At 39.3% G+C, this 21,764-nt stretch overlaps 1 pseudogene; it reads left to right on the top strand.

Annotated features, from left to right (window-relative positions):
- Positions 1-8,575: 8,575 nt before the first annotated feature.
- Positions 8,576-16,736, top strand: LOC145415723 (uncharacterized; annotated as a pseudogene).
- The last annotated feature ends 5,028 nt before the right edge of the window (positions 16,737-21,764 follow it).

The following is a 21,764-nucleotide window of genomic DNA, read 5'->3' as shown; positions in this document are numbered from 1 at the left end:
TAAATAGTTTCCTCGTGGACAGGAAACCATTTGGCTTGTCACTCAGTGTAGAGTCACCCACAGGCAGAAGGAGGAGGAAAGAATGAGGGAAAGAAAGACAGAAAAGGGAGTGTAAAGCCACCGGTAGGGAGAAGGAAGAGGAAAGAATCAGGGAAAGAAAAACAGAAGAGGAAGGAAAGAAAAGAGGAAAGGGAAGACGCCCAAAGCAGCACTACAACGAATGATAATAATAATAATAATAATAATAATAATAATAATAATAACAACAACAACAAAGACAACATCGACAACAACAACAACAAAGACAACATCGACAACAACAATAATAATAATAATAATAATAATAATAATAATAATAATAATAATAACAACCATTAAGTTCTATCCTCTCTGAACTCGTGGATTTTAGGAATTTGGTACAGAAAAGTAAGTTCAACCCTCTCTTAATTGCTGCATTTTCTCCTTGGCTGAATAAAACCACCAGGAATTAACGAATAAAGAAAGCTAATTTTTTCGTGTACTCTCAGGATTCAAAAGTTTTTTTCCCCTTCTGCTGATTAAACCAGAACTTGATCTTTCCTATTATTTTATCGTTTACTGCCCCATCACAGTTAAGCACTAGAGGCATTGTGACTTCATTCTTACGACCTTGGCTACACTGTGTTTTTCTTTGCCGGGTAGAACCGCTTTGACTCAATAAGTATATATATATATAATACCCAAGTCTGAGTACTGCAGTGAGAAGATTAATGTGACCTACTACTGAAAGAAATATACAAGAGTGCTGAATGAGGAAGCGCTACATTCTCCCGGAATATAATAGCTCCTCGTTTCTGAAAATCGTTTGTAAGTGAATGACGGACATTTGGTTCCTAGAGACGCTCCCTCATCTAAATAGAGCCTAACCAAAAACCTATACCCATAATAACAGACATGAGCAATAGTGTTAAGAACGTTGTCATTAATAAAGATACAGTATCCAATATATTACCCATTACCATTATGCCGGGAATCGAACCCGTGATTCTTAGGTGGAATGCTGCCTGGTTCTCACCTGAGACTCCTGGGTTCGATTTCTGGCAAAATGGTAATGTATTGGATGAATTTTCCTGTGTAAAGTATAGTTTTCTCTCTTCTTTAATGGTACAGTAATTTAAGTAATTTAAATAAAGTAAAATAAGTAACTTGTCTTTCGATTGAATAGTTACTGGGCTGTATTATTAAATCAGTAGTCGCAAAGGGGGAGGTGAGCCCCTAATTTTTTGAACCCTCAACATTTGACGTTATTACTGAAACACAAGAAGAATATCACACGTTGTCTCTGTCCATCTTCCTGCCAACTGAGAAATGTAAAGTGGGATGCAGGCTAACCATTTCCCACCCTCATTAGTATTTGGCTTTGACCCTCATAAAACAGGGCTTCCCAAACCTTTACTCAGTATCAGTTACATGGACTTTAAGTCTTAGTGGCATTATGGATCGTGTGCTTAAAAATGAAAAAGAGAATACAAGCCCTCCAAATTTCTCGATAATTTTTGAAGTAAATGGAAGTGATGGAACGTACCCGGCATTTCTATATGGATTTCTGTTGTGTCGTACGGGTCGCAGGCTAACCATACCTAATAACCAAAAGGCGTTCCGTATACATGACCGTCTAAAATCAGGAATCTGCACTTCACTTTGGGGTTTAAGGTTTGTTTTTCTTAAGATATTATGAAGCAAAGTCTTATGTGAACCGTTGATGTGGATATGAGTGAGTGTTAAAAGGAATACTTAGAGATGATTTGGTCAGGTGGAGAGAATGGAAAGAGAAACTGACTGGAAGAGTGTATGTGAGGGAGAGATATATGAGGGAGGGGGTGTGAGTTGGAGGAAGGGCAGTCAGGTGGTAGAGGACAGAGCAACATGGAGGCGATTTTTTTGTGGCCACCCCTTACGGGATTGAGGCATCTGGCAAGACAGGCTGATAAAGAGTTTAGCTCCTGTGGCAGATCTGAGAATTGCTAAGGCCTGTATTATGAATGCATGGGTAGGTGTTCTACTTAGCTAGGCTTGCTGTTGATACCTAGTATTTTATTAATTTTTTAATGTCCTCTTCTTCCTGTTTCTGGATTCTATCTACCCCATGTGTCAGTGAGAAAGAGGAGTATGATGATGATAAATATGTACATCGCTGGTTTTAATTATCACGCTTATTAATGAAGTGACAAGGCGTGAATAGCAAGTAATGATAAGTGAACAAACCGACGAAGGATGCATATTCAGCAGTGAATTAATGCAAATCATTTTACGACAGATGGTGTGGAGTGCAATGACTCGCGTGAACGGGGTCAGTGGGATGATGTTCTGTAGGTGTTTGACCCCTCCCTGGTGCTGGAGTGGGTTGCCTTCACGTGGAGACATCGATATGACCTGATGGTGAATCTGTCTGGTTATACAAACGTCCCTCAACTAACTCCCTCTCCCCTAGAGGGGAAATATTAGACTGCAAGATGAGGGCAGCTTCCCCATACAGTCCACTAGGTTCAAGTTTGAGATGACCATGGACTACTACTACTACTACTTATTACTTTTTTTTTTACACAAATCACCTCCATCCATTGGGGAATTATACTGTGAAGATCAAAACCAACCTTCCTAATACAGTTCACCATTTGGAGTTGTAATGTGAAGGTTAACACTAACCCTCATGTTACAATCCGGTGGCCCCAAGGACGCCAACGGCTGTGGTTACCAACCATGTACTATTACTATTATTACTTTATTTTATATTTATTAGTATAACAGTGTAAATAAAGACATTAAAATGTTGGAGTCGCTGGTCTATGCGACTCTCGACCACAGTAGCTTCGTAGTCCATACCCGCCAGAGAGACAGGCCTGAGGGCTGATGATCTTGTGCCCCTGAGACATAGAAAGTGCAGATCTCACGAGGGAGAATGACAGTCGACATCTCATCTATGCCATAACAGAACTCTGCGATTGACGTTTCTTCTCAGAAAGAATCTCTGCCAGTCTTGAGTAGAATCTCACCGCCTCTGGACCAATCACACCTGATGTTGAGAACAAAAGTTGAGTAAATCGACCATGGTCCACATGTTGGATCCTTTTTTTATAGTTTCCGTTTTTTTCTTGTTCATTCCTTTTGTGTGCAGCTTCGAGAGAGTTCACGATGACAAGATGCCATGGGATCGAATATCCTGATGTCGAAGAACGCCCTCTGCCCACGTGTCCAGAAACCTTGAGCAATGACATCCACTCTTGCATCATTTGATGTTCTTGCTGATCTGTGCCAGTAGCTATTGTTACTACTATTACTGCTACTACTACTGTTGTTGTTGTTGCTGCCAGTAGCTATTATTACTACTATTACTGCTACTACTAACAATGTTGTTGTTATTGTTGTTACTGCTGCTACTACTGTTACTGCTACTACTAGGAGCAGCAGCAGTATAATAATAATAATAATAATAATAATAATAATAATAATAATAATATGATAATTTTTATTATAATAATAATAATTATTGCTATACCCGCTACAGAAATTGGAGGAGGTAATGAATTCACGTATGTTTATCTGTCTGTCTGTTTGTCCAGACGATATCTCCAAAACTTCTCAATTTCAATGAAATTTTGTGGATGGGTGGACAACGAGCCAAAGAAGCAGTGATGAAATTTGGGGGCGGATCTGGATCCGGATCCGGAGTATCCCACACAATATCTCCAAAAATTCTCAAATGAATTTCAATGAAATTTTGTGGAACGGTGGGCCATGAGCCAAGAAAGAACTGATTAAATTTTGTAGCGGATCCGGATCCGAATCAGCATCCTTTTTAATGTCCATGGCATTTACGGAGGTATGCACTTTCTGAGTGCGTTCTAGTTATTATTATCATTAATCTTATTAGTGACCACATCATCTAAGTACATGCTCATCTTCCCCACATTCAATGAACCTTCTTAGTCTACATTTTTACCTAATCTCTACATTGCATATCTAATCAAATCCAACCTAAGCATACCACATGCAATCCCTAGCAGATCTAAAAGTCTCACGCCCAAAAGCCGGCGCGGGCATAATGGATATGAATGCACCCTCTTAAGCTACGGGCTTCGTAATTACAGTAGATATCTATTCTATACCAAAGACTTCATAACATCAGACACTTTGCTTCCCTAAGACATTCAACGCCTCGCTTCACTGACACATTTACCTCTCATTTATTTCAATACATTACGGTACTGCAGCTCTTCTATCGGTTTTCAGTCTCTTCCTGTTCTCCAAAATATTACACTCTGAGTCTTTTTTTTCTTTTAGCGACAGTTTTTTTTTGCATTTGTAAGCATTTACTCTCAGATCTAGTAGCTCACCAGCATTCACAAAACTAAACTAGAAAGCACTCAAAGAGCGCATACCTCCACCAATGCCAACAGAAGATCCGGATTCGCCCCCAAACTTTCTTGGCCGATGCCCAACCCTTCCACAAAATTTCACTGAAGTTCAATGGGAACCTTTGGAGATATCGTGTGGACAAACAGACAGACAGAAAAACAGGTGGATACATAACCTCCTCCAGCTTCGTTGGAGGAGGTAACAGGTCTACAAAGATTTCGTTCACCATTAACAGTCAACGCAGCATCGACTGCATACAGTATTTTATGAATCGTTTTACCTCACATCATTAACATTTAGTTTCACTCTCGTCTGCACGTTGACCCTCCATATCTATCTCTTTATATTAACTCTGAATCTATCTATCTATTTATCTGTCTATATCTGTATCTATATCTCTGTCCATATGTATCTATATTTGGCTCAATCTATTACTGACATTAAACTTTTCATTCAAATATCCTTCTATAGACAGCTGGAGTGATGCCGTCACGTTACCATGGCAACGATCTGCTGGTTCTACACAAACATCCGACACTGCCGCTTTTACAATATTGTCTTGTTTCTTTCTACTGGGAGGAAGGAAATTAATATGTAAGTGAGAAAACAACTGTAAAAGTATTCATATATCAACTTTCTTTTATTCGTGGAGTAATATCAGGCAAAGTCAAGGCAAGCCTCAAAGAAAGTCTACAGACCTAGGGTATCTGAAATCAGTGAGGTTTGGCTGCAAATTTTTTCTTAATAATACATTTCCGTTATTTTAGGGCAACATTCAATTTGTCTTGATGTCATAAATAAAGTTTCTTCACATATATATATTTTTTCTGACTTCCAAAGCTTCAGTCGGTGAATATACTGTATTGTCAGTTGATATGTATTGTACATTGTTCTATGACACATACAACACACTGAAGTTCAGGACAGTATAAATTTGAAAGAAAATTCTGAGTCAAGCAATAATACTTGTCAGTCTAACACATACTGTAGTACCAGTTATCGTTTCAACTGCTTAATATATATATATATATATATATATATATATATATATATATATATATATATATATATATATATATTTTTTTTTTTTTTTTTTTTTTTTTGCCACAGAGAAGTTTGTTCCTTGAGTCACACTGCTGTATTAACACTGTGTTCAGCTGCCAATCTAAGGTTCATTTACTGTTACTTCAAGTTCTACAAGTTCACCTGGATTTTGTTCGCAGACAAAACTACAGTAAGTAAGGTCAGGTCAGAATCTGATATATATACTCGTAGTTAGGTCTAATGGATGTCTGTGTAGTTAGGTCTAGTGGCAGTCTGTGTTAGTTAGGTCTAGTGGCAGTCTATGTTAGTTAGGTCTAGTGGCAGTCTGTGTTAGTTAGGTCTAGTGGCAGTCTATGTTAGTTAGGTCTAGTGGCAGTCTGTGTTAGTTAGGTCTAGTGGCAGTCTGTGTTAGTTAGGTCTAGTGGCAGTCTGTGTTAGTTAGGTCTAGTGGCAGTCTGTTTTTGTTACGTCTAGTGGCAGTCTGTGTTTGTTAAGTCAAAATGTGATTTGGTCAGGTTAACACCAGCGGTTGTCTAGATTATTATAGTCAGCTGGGTTGATTTGGTTTGGTTAGGTTAGTGGTAGGCTAATAGTATGATGAACGATTGCTTTAGTCAGTGGTATCATTAGTACTACATTCTGCTTTAGAAAGTATAAAACTCTTGCATACAGTTTTACCAAGACTTTTGCATAACACCCGAGACATACAGTACTGGTATTTACTGTACTTCATTATCTTACTCGTTCAAGTATAAATTTCCCTTTTTGTATGTTTTCTGTCCCCTGGAATTCTTTTTGCCATTTCTGTTTCATTGATACTAAACTAGTCTTTATTGTGGAATGGAAGAACAGTTTAAAAGATTCTTTTCAACATCATGTCCAATTCTGAAAAAAAAACTGCTAAAATGAAATCCCTGCATAAAGAAACATAATGGATAAATTGAATATTACCATAAAGCAATAATGTATACATTATGAAAAAGTTTACAGCCAAACCTGACCGATTCCAGACACCTTAGTTCTGTAGACTATCTTTGAGGCTTGCATTGACACTACCTTATAGTACACCACCAGGGTAAAAGAAGGTTGATATATGAATACATTTACAGTGGTATTCGCATATACTGATTTCCTTCCTCCCAGAAGAAAGATACAAGAGACTATATTGTAAAAGCCACAATGTCGGATGCTTGTGTAGAACCAGCAAGCAGGTTGTCATGGTTATGTGACGTCACACCTCTGCTCTCTTTGTGCTCACCCATGCTTCACTGCTGTCGGAGAGGCTCATGATAGCTTTCATGAGCTTCCCTTCCGTACCATATATATGGTACGTAATACCTGCCTTAATTCTTCTCTACCTGCACTGTCATATGCTCTTTCCAGATCCATGTCCTGCGTTGAACCTTTTGCAGTCCCTCTCACATGCATTCCCTACTACCACATCAATTGCCTTAGTGCGAGTATCTGATCAACATAACCCCTGCCACTCCGTTAACCACCCTATATATAATTTACTTATCATATATCCAAGGTCCTATCTTACTCTCTGTATCATCATTTTTCACTGAAGAGAATTATTCCATTTTGAAGTGTGTAATGAATTCGTTCTCAGACTCACTCACCAAGGCTTTATGACAATTTTTTTTTTTTTTTTTTTTTTTTTCAAATATACTGTATATAATTGCGTTCTCTCTCAACGACAGTTTTTCACTTCTTCATACAGTATACATTACTTATCCACATCTGTTACCTCCTTAAACTTCAAAAAATCCCCAATATTCTTCACTTCTGTCTGCCTTGTGCAACACTGAATCCAACATATTTAACAACTGTCTGCTTACGTCATTCCCATATATCATCATCTGAAACAGTCTTTCCAACTACTGTACTCCTTATTTCGCTTCCACTTGTTAGCATCCCTCCACTTGCATCTTTTTCGTACCCAAACATTGTTCCTATAACGCATCTCTCTCCAAAACGACTTCCCGTATTCACAGAAAGCAGCATTTGTTGTTGTTCCAATTTCTTTACTTCAGTTTGTCCTAAAAATGAAATATATGTAAACTACATACTTACACATCTACTGGATACCTGCAATGCTGTTTAGATTACTGTACCGTAAACTAAAATATGCACAGTGCATGGTATTTCCTATCCCGTGTTTCCTGACCATAAAGGAGAGTAAAACGATAGTGTATAATATTACAACTCTCTATAAACATCGTCGGGTAAGACAATAAGATGTACTATTTTATATTTTCATTATAAATCACTAAATCATACTTACTTCGCATTTTTAATTTGTAGGTCAGGAGAGACATATTTTCTGATTCTCTAAGAGAATGAGGACGGAGCACTGAGCGCCGAATGCAGCCTTAGGCTCACACGAAAGCAGACACCTCTCAGTCATGCGAAATCAGACGATACATATGCAAACTGTATATACTGAAACCTTTTGAGGACACACACACACACACACACACACACACACACACACACACACACACATTTACTGACCTAAATAGCTGTAGCTCGCATTACATTTCTCGGGTATATAAGCTGTTCCTCCTTCACCACTGCCACAACACTGAAGCTGATATACAGAAAGTGGCTTCTCTCCCTTTTCAGTGGTAAAGTATTTTCTAAGTTTTTGTACGTAATGAGTATAGCTTTAGGCATTTCAAATACGTCTGTGACGCAATCTCATTATTAAATTTGATTTTCCTATGTACTGTACATTATGTTCACGAGAGTAACTTTAAAACCAATATGTTCAATCTCTCCTCAACCTTTTAACTTTAACTGCTTGAAAAATCAGAGGTGAATACTTCTGAGTTTGCATCTGGAACCTTTCAGACGGCACCTCCATCAGTTGCTGTATGTGAATATACAGCAGACTTCAAGTGACAGTATTATCCAGTATATAACAGACTCTCTAGTAATTCCAGTGTTCTTTATTAGGATGAAGTCAGAAGGAATTCTTGTGTATCAAAGCTACGGTCAAACAACGAGACCTACAACGAAAAATATGAAGGATATATATAAATGGAAAAAAAAAAAAAAAAAAAAAATCCTGGCCGCGTGCTGAGAGAGAAATCTAAAGTTCGTGTGTTTGTCAGAACGAACTTGAGGCATCATGAGGCTGGCGGTGGCACTACTTATGACGGTGGCCGTTGTGGTGACAGCGACCGAGGAGAAGAAAGACCACCAGGACCTGATTAAAGAGGTGTGACTTATAAGCGTATTTTGCGTGGCATGGGAGACTTCTAGCGCCATTTTCTTTGCTGTTTATTTTGTATAGTACAGCCTGATAGTCTCCGTTATATTATTCATTTAATTTTACTGCCTACATAATTAGTCTCAGTAACACGCATTAGGATTAACAGAGCAGATGCAACAGGCAAAATAAATCGCTGGGTTAAGTCGTGGGTCCATATTTAGAGTTATGTAAATACACATACACACACACACACACACACACACACACACACACACACACACACACACACAAAGAAACTCCTAATGACTGTTTAATGTAAAGGTATCGGAAGTATTTGGGACTGATCAGCTGATCTGTTAATTCTAACCATGTACGATAAAGATTCAAAATACTGATGAAACACCGAACAATATTAACATAAATGAAGGTCAAAAGGCAGCATAATCAAATTCATAATTAAATTACACATTAGAAGATTTTTTTACATTTGTAGAGATAATATTTTTAATCCGATTCGCCCATTACTAGTCCTACTGACACTATTTACCTAACTTTTCAGCCTCCGACTCTGGAACGAGGAGAGATGAGAGAGGTCGAAGATAAGAAAAAGCGTTATGACATTTATATTCCTGAGTAAGTTACTGACAGTTTTTACTCGTACTTGCACTAATACAGCTAGTTTCAAGGGCTCGAAAATCACACGTCTTTCATAAATAAAAAATGTTGAGTTTGTTGCCTGGAATGACGGTCTGAACGAAATGAAAAATTTATATATTAAATACCGGGATCTTTATATATTATACATACTACGGAAAACATATATATATATAGCCTACATGCTGTATATATATATATATACCGGTATTATAGATATGTTATATAAGGTATTTTACACACACACACACACACACACACACACACACACACACACACACACACATATATATATATATATATATATATATATATATATTATTATTATTATTATTTTGATATATACATCATATATATTGTATATGAGTAACATATTATTTATATTACATATATATTATATATAACTATGTATGTATATTATATATATTATATAAATAGACAGATAGATAGACAGATAGACTGATGGATAGACAGATAGATAGATCAACTTTCTCTGTTCAGACCAAGATTTCAGATACAGTAATTAAATGTTCTGATTTAGATCCAGCACTACTTTCGTTAATAATGGGCCATTCTGCTTAAGATCCATACTAGATTTTGTAGATTAAGGACATTACCTAGGACAGTAGCTACTTAACTTTTCTGAATAAAGACGTTTCCACATCCAGTATTTTTTTTTTTTTTTTCGGACACACATAACTGATACTGTTCGTCAAACTTTCAGTATGCACACGATCAGCTGAATGCAGTGTATCTTGGAACTATGTACAATGTCTGACCAATGTTATATTCTTTTCAGGAAGCCAGTTACAAGTACCATTCTCGCTCCCCGTCAAGCCTCAACTTCAGGGTGAGTTGTGGTGATGGTGATAGGCTCAATGGTGGTAGCTGTGGTGATGGTGATGGATAAAAACTGGTGATTGTGGTAGGTGGAATAGTGGTAGTTGTGGTGACGGCTGTAGATGTTAAGATGGTAGTTGTTTTGATGGTGGTAAAGGCTGTAATGTGAGTTGAAATCAAAGTGATGGACTCAACAAGTGGTGGTTATAGTGATGACAGAAGGTTGAAATGTTGTAATAATGGTGATGGTTGTAGATGTTTATTTACGTGTTTATCTATGTACAGCCAGATGCCTCAATCCCGTAAGGGGTGGCCACAGACAAGTCGACTCCATGTCGCCTTGTCCCCTGCTATTTCGCTGCTCTCTCCGCAGTTCATACCCCCCTCTCTCATATACCTCTCCACTTCATCCCTCCATCTCGTCCTTGGTCTTCCCCTCCCTCTCTCCCCCTCCAACTCAGTCACATACACTCACCTAATTAGTCACTCACTCTCCATTCTCTCCTTACGGCCAAACCACTTCAATGTATTTCTCCTAACGCTTTCTATGACATCCACATCCACACCATAAGGTTCTTTCATTTTCTCATTCGTCAGTCTGCCTCTCTATGTAACTCTACATGGTGCTCTCAAATAACCCATTTCCACTGCTCTCACTCTTGACTTGTGTCCTTCTAACAAGGTAAAATTTTCGCTTCCACACGTCAGAGTGGGTATCATAATACTAACATGCAGCGACTTTTTTACTTCCATGCTCACCTCCCTATTTCTTATCATTGCTTTCAATGAACCAGCACCTTTTCTTCCTTGCTGTACGCTGTCAAGCACTTCATTCTCTAAACTTCCATCCTTACTTACCACACCACCCAAATGCTTAAATGCACTAACATTTTCCATTTCCTCACTATCCAGCCCCACTGTGCATTCAGCGACTTAAATTCTCTAGAAGACCATAACTTTACTCTTCCTCACATTCACCTTTAGATTCCGTTTCTTACAAACTCTCCCAAACTCACTTTCTCACCGAGCCTTGTAGTTCCCCTTCGTCTTCACTTAACAGTACAGTATCATCTGTAAACAACAGAAGAGGAAGTTGCAAACCGTTGTCCTCTCTCTTTAGGGCCACTCAAACCTCCATTGCCCTACCCTGTATCTCTTTTATAACTCCATCCACATACTAATTGAACAGCCATGGAGACGACACATCCCTGTTTCAATCTAACAATCATAAAAAATCACTCAGTTCGCCATCCATACGCACTGCAGTCCTAGCGCCCTCACACATATTCTTCACGGCATTCAACGGCTTCCCATTTACTCCATATATTCTTAGTAATGTCTGACCAATGTTATATTCTTTTCAGGGTGCCAGTTACACACACCACTCTCCCTCCCCCTCACACCTCAGCATCACGGTGAGTTGTGGTAATGGTGATAGGCTCAATGATGGTAGCAGTGGTAATGGTGGTAGATAAAAATATGGTGAGTGTAGTAAGTGGAATAGTAGTAGTTGTGGTGACGGTTGTTGATCTCAAGGTGGTAGTTGTTTTGATGGCGGTAAAGGCCGTAATGTGAGCTGAAATAAAAGTGGTAGATGCAACAAGTGGTGGTTATAGTGGTGGCAGAAGGTGGAACTGCCGTAATAATGGTGATGGTGGTAGACGTAAAAGTTATATTGGTGGTGATACTGACACATGTAATACTAGTGACTGAAGTGGTAATGGTAGATGTAGCTGCACTGGCTGTGATGATGGTGGTAGATTTAACAGTGGTGCTAATGGTGGTGATGGTGGTAGATGCAACAGTGGGAGTTATGGTGATGGTGGTAGATGCAACAGTGGGAGTTATGGTGATGGTGGTAGATGCAACAGTGGGAGTTATGGTGATGGTGGTGGTTTAATTAGTAGCGGTTGTGGTGATGGAGGCACATGTCGCAGTGGTAGGTGTGATGTTGATGGGAGTTGTAACAGTGGTAGCTGTGACGATGATGGCAGATACTATAGCTGTAAATAGGGTGACGGTAGAATAACTAATTGCTGGTTTGTGTCAGACGTGGGCCGTGACAGGTCTGAAGACAAGTTAAGGGTGAAAAAGGCCTCATAATAGCCGGTATTAGGTTAGAGCAACTTGTGATAAGTCCTAGTCTTCCTACAGAATATCAACCGTAATAGTCGATGTTACATGTAGGTTCCCAGTTGTACTGCTGGATGAACAGGTACAAGGAAGAAACCAGCTTTAACTAACAGAGCTAACTGGAAAACAACTAACAATCAATCCCCCACATTACGGTATGGAAACGTCAAATACAAATCCGGATCCTTATTTTAAGAGTCGGTGTTAAGAGGCTGATGTAAAGAGTCCCTTGCCAAAGGTTTCGTGGTTGGTCTGGGAATTGGACATACTCGTACGTAGCATGACTAACGAAGGAAGAACTCAGGAAACATTCCCACAGACTACAATATGACACAGTTGCTTTACAAATTCAAGTTCTTATTTCAAGAGTAGATAATAATAATAATAATAATAATAATAATAGTAAAACCTCTGCAGACCTGCCGACTGCTGATCACCTACTGGCTGGAGCGACCAAGAGTGGAGTATATGTGATCTATCCCTTCTCGTGAGTACCAGCCTTCTCACTAATTCTTGCATGTGATTAGCAAGTTCTTGTTTTTTATTTAGTGCATCTATTTGCATTTTATTTGTACTTTTTTAAATACTGACACTGCTTTTCATACATTAAATACAAGACGATGTATCTGCGTTGTTTGCTTGATACAGTGTTTCCCACAGTTGACTCGAAAGTGAGTGACAGTGTCAAATGGCTCGCTTGTGTCAGGATCTCTAATGCTGAGGTACATAACCATTAAGTTTACCCATTGGATCAGGGAACTCTAATGTTTAGGTACTTAACCATTAAGTTTATCCAAGGGATCGGGGGAAAATGAATACTGTGACCATATTCCTTGGGTGCCTAGTGGGTGAAAGAAGTGAGTTACGAGGACTAGGAACCACAACCTTTAATAATCATCTACCTAAAATAGCCAAGATGGGATGATATTCTCTCATGTTCAGTCACTGAAACAGTAGCAAAGCACTTAGTGACAGGTTCTCGTACGGAAGCGGTTAGTATACTAAAAAAAAACATCAAAACGATCCAGTGGCCCCAGTTCTTGCTAACAAATGATCATTGAAGGCAATTAACATATTCCCTAAACAACATGAACATAACGGTAATTATAGTTCTCGTTACCTGGTGCTTTTTCGAAAAGGGCTAATAAACTCCAAATAACAGCCAAGCAAAACTGAAACACCAGTTTTCGTTTACAGATGTTCGTGCGTCAGTGGGGTGAAGGTGTGGTGCGACTTGGATACAGACGGAGGTGGCTGGACCGTCTTTCTCAAGCGTCAGGAAGCATCATCTCAACTCGACTTCAACCTCACCTGGGCTGAGTACAAGGAAGGCTTCGGCAGCCCCATGAAGAGTACTACCTAGGTAAGATCCTTCAGCAAGATAAAGTTCATTCTTGGACACTCCAACAGTCGCTGGCTTTTGTTACGCAGCTAATCAGCAACATAATTACTCCTCTCTTTTCGGCTATCACAGTCACCTCAGGCAGTGACGCTAGAAGTACGTGAACCAATAACAAGATCATTATAATAACAGCTACCAGGAAATCCTTAGGGAGTTCCATACCTTCCCAGAAGACCTTGCTGTGCTAGGGATTCTATGCGTTAATATAAAACAAATCAGCTGTTGAAGCGACCCTCTGTCTGCACTCTTGATTTTCCCTTTTACATCCAAAGAAATGGGAACTGAACAATATACCCTGTCCACTACCTACTTTCTTAGCCATATCATTCCCTTCTCAGATAAACATACCCGAGAAGAAAGCTATGCATTCCCCACACTCTTCTTCTTTCCTATACAGTATGTGGTTACGAGAACCCGGCAACATCCTATCGCTTCTATTCTTTTTCAAGGCTGGTAAAAAGAACTTAGTGTTATTCATTTGAGCCTGGTTGCACGTTTGGTTTTTTTCTTTCACTTCCCATGAAACTGGAAGAATCCTCTAGACTACTTACACATCACCCACTGAGAACTTGACGATATCCTGTCCTGCCTGACTACACTGCTTTTTCTTAGCAATCCCAGGTGCAATGACCTTTGCAATATGCTGTCCACTGCCACACTTAACATTGATTTTTTTTTACACATATCTCTTGAGAATCCTGCAAAATCCTAGTCAGTCTTATTACTCCCTGGGCCAATTTTCTTCCTATCTTTGGTACAGTGTCTTCCTAAGGTTTTGGTCGTCACATTGCGGAAGTCATGCCATCTGAGCCACGCATTGGTCAAAAACTTCTCTCTAAAAGTGAAATGAAATCATAAAGAGGTGGCTAAATAGAAAAAAAAAAACTCACCGGTCAGAAGGGGTTAAGACATTGGGTTAGCCTGCTTCCTGAAGCTCAGCCTTCTACCTACTTGCCTAAGTCATCACATGTCACCACTTCTGCACTAATACCCACAATTCTTTAAGGCTGTCTCACTTAAGACTGGTGCATTTCTCAGAGGGGGTGCTTATATGACATTTCAGTGGTCCCTGGAGACGATCGGTAACTATGCCTTAAGGAAATCCAGTTATTCAGAGTGTTCCTTCTTCCATGTGTCAGGTAACGAGGTGTTGCACATGATGACCCACAGTCGCTCGTACACCCTCCGCCTGGATATTGAGTTGGCCACTGGCGGCGTCGATTTTGCCACCTACGAAGGCATCAGGGTAGACGACGAGGAGAACAGGTAAGTTGGTCCTCCATACCTGTCACCATTCTACAACTATCCGTCATCTCTCTCTCTCTCTCTTTCTTTATTTGCCTGTCTGTCTGTCTACGTGTTACTGATAAGGGAAGCAAGCAAGCATTTACCCGGAGTACAATACACAACTGCCAAATTTACAAATCCAGGTACCGGTACCTTTTTTCATTTCTAGGTGCCAATTGCTTTTTGTCTATGTAGTATACCTGTCATTCTTTATTGGCCGGTGCTGTTGCCAACATCCTCCTATAACTCTGAGATGTCAAGTGCAACAGCAAACGTCTCACCAGAATCCTGCAAGGAGGATCAGGAACCTGGAAGGAGTGAAAAAATGGGCAGTGGAGAATCACTGTCGGATCCCATACTGATGGTCAGAAATATTTTGCAAAGAACGGTGCTTTAGTTATCTTACTAGCCTATTGAGAATCGACTTAAAGAGTCAGGAAGTACAAGAGTTTAAAGCAAGAGAGCAATAGTTAGAGAATTATAGTCACCTTTCATTCATATATACTGAACAAATATAAACTTCTAAGAAAAAGGAAAGGTGCAGGCTGACAGAAGGCGAAAGAGTTTTCCAAAGCAGAGTATCAGCAAAGACGTATAGAACTTCCGAACAAAAGAAGGAATTCCATCAAGACCATGTTCTTTACTGGACTTGAAGGCATAGAACAAAATTATATCTTTTGAAAAAGTGTCACTCGTAGGCATAAAGATGTAACAGATAGAGATTCAGCACCAAAATATTTCGGAATGATGTTAAAGACAAATGTCAAAATAATCAGTTTAGTTTTATCAGAGGGCGAAACTGTAACAGAGCCATCAGAGTGAGGATATAAGATGAAGCAATGTTACAGGAGAGGTTTTTAGGAAGACCATCGCAATGCAAGGGATAAACAAAATACAAAGAACCATTTCTGAAAACTTTCGAAGTTCTCTGTGAATGATTCCCTATATCAACGATTCTTAGGTACCAGATGACTTTACTGGGTAGCTCCAAGGGCACCTCCAGCACCACCACCTGCCTCAAGTACATGACTGGAAAATACTTCACCACTCTCGACCGAGACTACGACTCTTATAATGGTGAGGCACGTGGTCAGTGTTAACATGGATGGTGAAAATAAAGGTTATGGTTAAGTGGGTATTTTCTGTATTTGCTGAATCGCAGTGCGGTACCCTGAAACTGTGAGAAAGATCGCTTCTAACCTCTTCACTACAAGGGGTCTCCTTACAGCTGGATAAAATATTTTGGCTTATTAAGACTGAATATAGGGGAATCTAAGGGGATATCGGGAACTATTCCTAACACCCTTACTACGAAAATTAAAATAGTCTACTGTTAGGAATGATGTAACTTATAAAAAGACAGTTTTAATGATAAGGTTATTAGATGTAATACTGTTTTATACTGAATGTGTGGCTACGCAAATAGATTAGAGGGCACCTGGTGGCACTAAAAATGTCACATCAAACCAACTAAACCAGAGCACTAGGAAGACGCCATTGTACTGAAAAGGTTAATAAAATACCTATATCTATTTAACAGGTAACTGCCCAGCCAAACAAGGAGGCTCCTGGTGGTACTACACCTACAACTCCTTCAACCCTACCCGTGCTGGTTTCAGCAAGACTCTGGACATTACATGCTCCGGCATCAAGATGACAGTGACTAAACTCCAACTCAAGCTCAGGCCCCGGATTTGCGACTCCTCCTTCAAGACCATCCAGCTTAGGGAACTCGGCTGCGACTGTCATGGTCTGCACTAAAGTGGCCATATTTCTAGTTCGTCCGGGAAATTTCGTAACACTTCTTCTTTAGTGATTCATTTGCACATTCCACCTTAATGATGATTCTGTGTCACCGATGCAGACTATGCCAGTACTGAACGGATATACAGAACAAATGAAAGAAAGTAAGGTGAAAGATGGAAAGTAATTCGTCAAGGAAGAGGCACAACGAAGTTTACTTTTTCAACCAGAATACGGCCAAAAGATGATGGTCAACGCACTGAAGCATAAGAGGGAAGTGAAAATGAAAATAATATCGAGCAAAATGTGTGAAATGATTTTTGCTGCCAAGAAACTTTACTCCGACTGCCATGATCCTCTCTAAGACAAAGATGGATAACACAGTGAAACGTGAGATGGGAATAAAGATGGCACGGTATCGATGACAATGTTCGAAATTATCTCTTCAGAATAATATATTTCGGAGTCAACCAAAACAACACTGCTAAGTACTACCGACAGTGTAAAGGAGCTGGGTTGGTTACTTTGAACCCTTTGGCTACGCGAGGTTTTATTGTGCTGAATTACATCCTATAGACCATTTGATCGTCATACTGAAAGGAATAATGAAACCTAACCGAGAAAAACGTAGAAGAAAGAGAAGTTGCACATTTTCACTTACATTTCTGCTTCTGCATAACTTGACCTGGACAAGATCCTGCTTATGAACCTCTCAAATATTGCTTTGTTATGCACGCCATCCCGTTACTATTAACCCTGTGGTTATTCGCACCACATAAGGCTAGTCTTATATCTGAGTTATTGATTCTGTTGTTGCACAAAAAAAAAAAAAAAAAAAAAAAAAAAAAAAAAATGCGCTCCAACATAATGACCTGTGGTTATTTATCTTCAGATCTGCTCTGCTCCTTAATATACTTATCATTATATTGTACCCAGTAACATTTCCTTGCTTGAACCTTCTTGTGCACTTTTATTGTAGATTTTCCTACGAAATCTGAGTCAATAACAGAAGTGATTTCATATCATGTGTGTGTTATTAAGTTCCATTAATGCTGTGAACTACGGCGCAAAAAATTAAAAAAGCACACGAAAGAACGAATTCAGTCATCAAACTTATGGCCCTTATCACGAAAATGACTGCAGTATTCTATCACTGGTAAAAATGTAAGTTAGCTGCGAAAGTTTATATGTTACCCTTCATAAAATGTAACTTGAATATCAAAGCAATGGGTTTTAAAAGTTGTGAAAATACCCGGTCATGTATAATTTTAGCAAAATTAATTACAGAACCTCATAACTGACGCAGCCACAAAAACTGGACACTGCACGAAACGAGCCAAACGAGATACACCCTAATAGTGAAAAGAACATTCCAATAGTAAGCTTAAAAAAAAAAAAAAAGTCGTCGCCGGATTCAATGAGCTAAAAGGCAAGACGCTAAAAGATCCAGTCATAGTATCACGTGATATATATATATATATATATATATATATATATATATATATATATATATATATATATATATATATATCCCATTGTCTAATGCTAAAAAAAAAAAAAAGCTAAGGTTTAGTTTTTAGACCTATCAACTACACGAGGGGCATAAAGGCAAAGCCAATTTTATCAGAACTCCGTTTTTCTTCTGTACACTATCCTCTCTGCCGTCCTAATCCCCCCCATCTCTCTCTCTCTCTCTATCTCTCTCTCTCTCATGCACATAATATTTCTGTAAAAGTGAAACTGTATTAACTAACGACACACATACACACACACACACACACACTGGTAGGTGACAGCAACCATGAAGCACTTGGTTAATTCAAATATTTAATTAACATTTTTTGCATTGCGAATTCCAGTGCACTTATAACTTCATGATAGGTCATTAGCGTCTTTTTCGTCAGGCCTGTGTGCATTTTCCTATATTGATTTTTTTTTTCTTTTATGGTGAGATTATTTTTATACTTGTAATCATAATTTCCCCTTTCACATCATCTGTTTCCATTTTCATAATAATTTTATGACTGACCATTTGTTCTAAAGGTAACTGCATTGATATTTAATTCTGGTTAATGACAAACTACATTTATCCAGGTGAAGGAGAAGCCACATTACTCTGAAAAGGTTCCGTTTGTTAAGAAGTGACGCCAGTTTCACCTACACACATCTTTTTCAATGTCAGAGAAAATGTCTCACTCCTGGAAAATTAACAACCAAACAGACTTATACAACTCTCTGTACCAGCAATGATGGTAAGTGCTGTTGTGGCAAGGTAATGGTAATGGAAGAATGTTGGTTGTAGGGACGTAAAGGGTGGTGTTAGGGGGATGGTGGTAGGTCGCGGTAGCTTGGTAATAAGGGTTAAATTAACGTCGGCAGTAAGAGTCATGGAGGTGGTAGATAGTGGCATGAAGTGATGGCAAGAAATAGTTTGCAGGGGTACTGAAGGGTGATGGTGGCGGAGATGAAGGAGACAGTAGGGATGTTAGCACGGGAATGGTGGTAGATGGTGGTGGCAAGAGACTGATGGTTGGAGACTGTTTGCAAGAGCTCTGGAGGTGGTGGTGAGTGGACGGTGGTAGGTTGTGGGAGGATGGTTGTACGTCGTGGTAGTAAGGCAATGACGGCAGAGAATGTTATTTGCAAAATCAATGGAAAATGGTGGTTGTATGAAGATGGTAGTAGGTCGTAGTGGTACAAGGACAGTGGTAGGGGAATGTTGGCTGTAATGCCGTAGATTTGACAGCAGTGGTGGTGGTGGTGGTGGTTCCGGAAGTGAGAGTAATGGTCGCATACTAATACAAAAGTGTGGGGGTCGTGAGTCGCACCTGATGCAAACTGATATGCTTAAGTAAACTGTGGAATCCACATTTGTGGGACGCCACTTTTTTTGCGATTTTTGTCTGCCAAAATTACTGGGAAAAATATGACGCTTCAGACGTTGTCTTCACAGCTGTTCTCACATACATATAATATAATGATATTCCATATAACCACTCTCCTTGTACCTCCACATGTATCAGTCTCACCCCGTCACAAATGTGACTAAGCTTTTGGCAAATCGTCGAATCCATTTGTCGAGTCTACTGCACAATTGTGAAATACAATTTTTGTTTAAGCACATGACCATTAATCTATACATCCAGTACCAATGCTGTGCAATAAAGTAAATGGCAACACTCACATCAATACGTAGTGGAAATGGGCAGTCGTCCCTGAAAAAAATGGAAAAAGATATGTGTATAAATAATAAACCTCTGATATACAGCATAGTAGAATATCAATCAGTCTCTCTCTCTCTCTCTCTCTTTCTTTCTCTCTCTCTCTCTCTCTCTCTCTCTCTCTCTCTCTCTCTCTATATATATATATATAAATATAGATAGAGAGATATATATATATATATATATATATTTTTTTATATATATATATATACTCTCAGAGAAGGGTCGAGTGGCTAGGGTTGAGGTGGTGATGGGACATGATAGGGGACATATACTCTGTGAAAGTGGTCGCTATAGGTCGGTCGGTAAAGAGTTACCCCTTCAGTCTGGTGAAGCATTTAATTAGGTTATTACTGCCATCACCAGAAAACCTCTGTTCAGTTTAAGAAGTATCTCTAGTAGTGGAGGGTTAAATAAGGCTAAATCTAATCCCTCCAGTTCGGAACGTTCATTAAAGCTGAAGAATGGAAACATACCCAATCCTGCGATATGTATGCCGATTTCTCTGACATATATACGTTCAATTTCCCCTATTTCTGGTCGTTTTTATTTCTGGGAGGAAAGCTGACTCCCCAAGAATCATGGGAGAGTGTTGGGGGGAACATGCTCACCAAATATCACATTATGGATTTGGGTCCACACAATAAAAAAAAAAAATATGTCTAAACTTTACCGTCTCCACGTTTTGAACCAGTGGACGAACCACTTGAAAATGTTCTCCAGTCACTTCTTATTCATGTGTATGCCTACCATTACTAGTAGCGCTTCATATAGCTCGAAGTTTCTGCATGTGACAAACTATCATTCAGAACTGTTTTATTTTTGGAAGAAAACGCGATGAGCAGCAACGTCCACTGTGAAATCACCTATCACATGCGTAAAGATACGGCTTTTTTTTTTTTTTTTTTTTTTTTTTTTAAATCGTGTGTACAACATGCAAGCGTATCGATGGAAAATTACATATAATGGAAGACTTTCCCAGTAACCGGGCGAAATCTCCTGGAAGTTTCATCGAAATCCATCAAATAGTCTTGGAGGAGTTAAAGCACACACACACACACACACACACACACACACACACACACACACACACACACACACACACACACACACACACACACACACACAGGGTGAATCTCGTGCAACGGTATACGGCGGGCTGTTGAAAATGATACCACCCTGCTTCGTAGTACTGATAAGACATACGCCATCTAAGTGACGAGGTGAAGCCGAAGAATTCTCCTCGACATCCGTACGTGGAGGAGGTAGAAGGGAGGAGGGGTAACAAATGGATAGGGCAGACGGAAAATAATGGACAGCTATTGTATGAGGAGAAACTTATAACTGTGAACCTGACTAACCAACCCCCTTGAAAGAATATGGAATGGAAAGGCACTGAATAAGGAATAGATATATGAGGTATTCGCATCTTATCATTGCCTATCAGGAGTATAAAGACCCGGGGCTAAGCTATTCTGAGCAGACCTTTAGGGCGAGAGTGACAGAAATTTCGTCGATGGCTGTAGTTACATGAGCAATAAACTTCCACTATTTCTCGCACTTAATCCTTTTGTATCCCTTAAGGTTGGAGTGCCTTGGCCCGCTAGACCACCAGGCGTCTTTTTTATTGTCAATCTCTGCCATTAATTTTTATCTCCACGTATCCTGTCGATCTTCTCAAACTTGTTGCATTTATCATTTCTTCTTCCCCCTCATCTTCTTTCTCCCCCCCTTCTCTCTCTCTCTCTCTCTCTCTCTCCTCGCTACTTCATCGCCCCTGCTCTTTCATTTAATTAACGGCACTCGAGTTGAATTATATCTTACA

Source organism: Coenobita brevimanus, chromosome 13 (assembly GCF_032717465.1).
Source record: "Coenobita brevimanus isolate Jiangsu-jjx chromosome 13, ASM3271746v2, whole genome shotgun sequence".
NCBI classification, from domain to species: Eukaryota; Metazoa; Arthropoda; class Malacostraca; order Decapoda; family Coenobitidae; genus Coenobita; species Coenobita brevimanus.
Note: the sequence above shows the minus strand (reverse complement) of the source record. Positions and strands in the feature narration are given on the sequence as shown.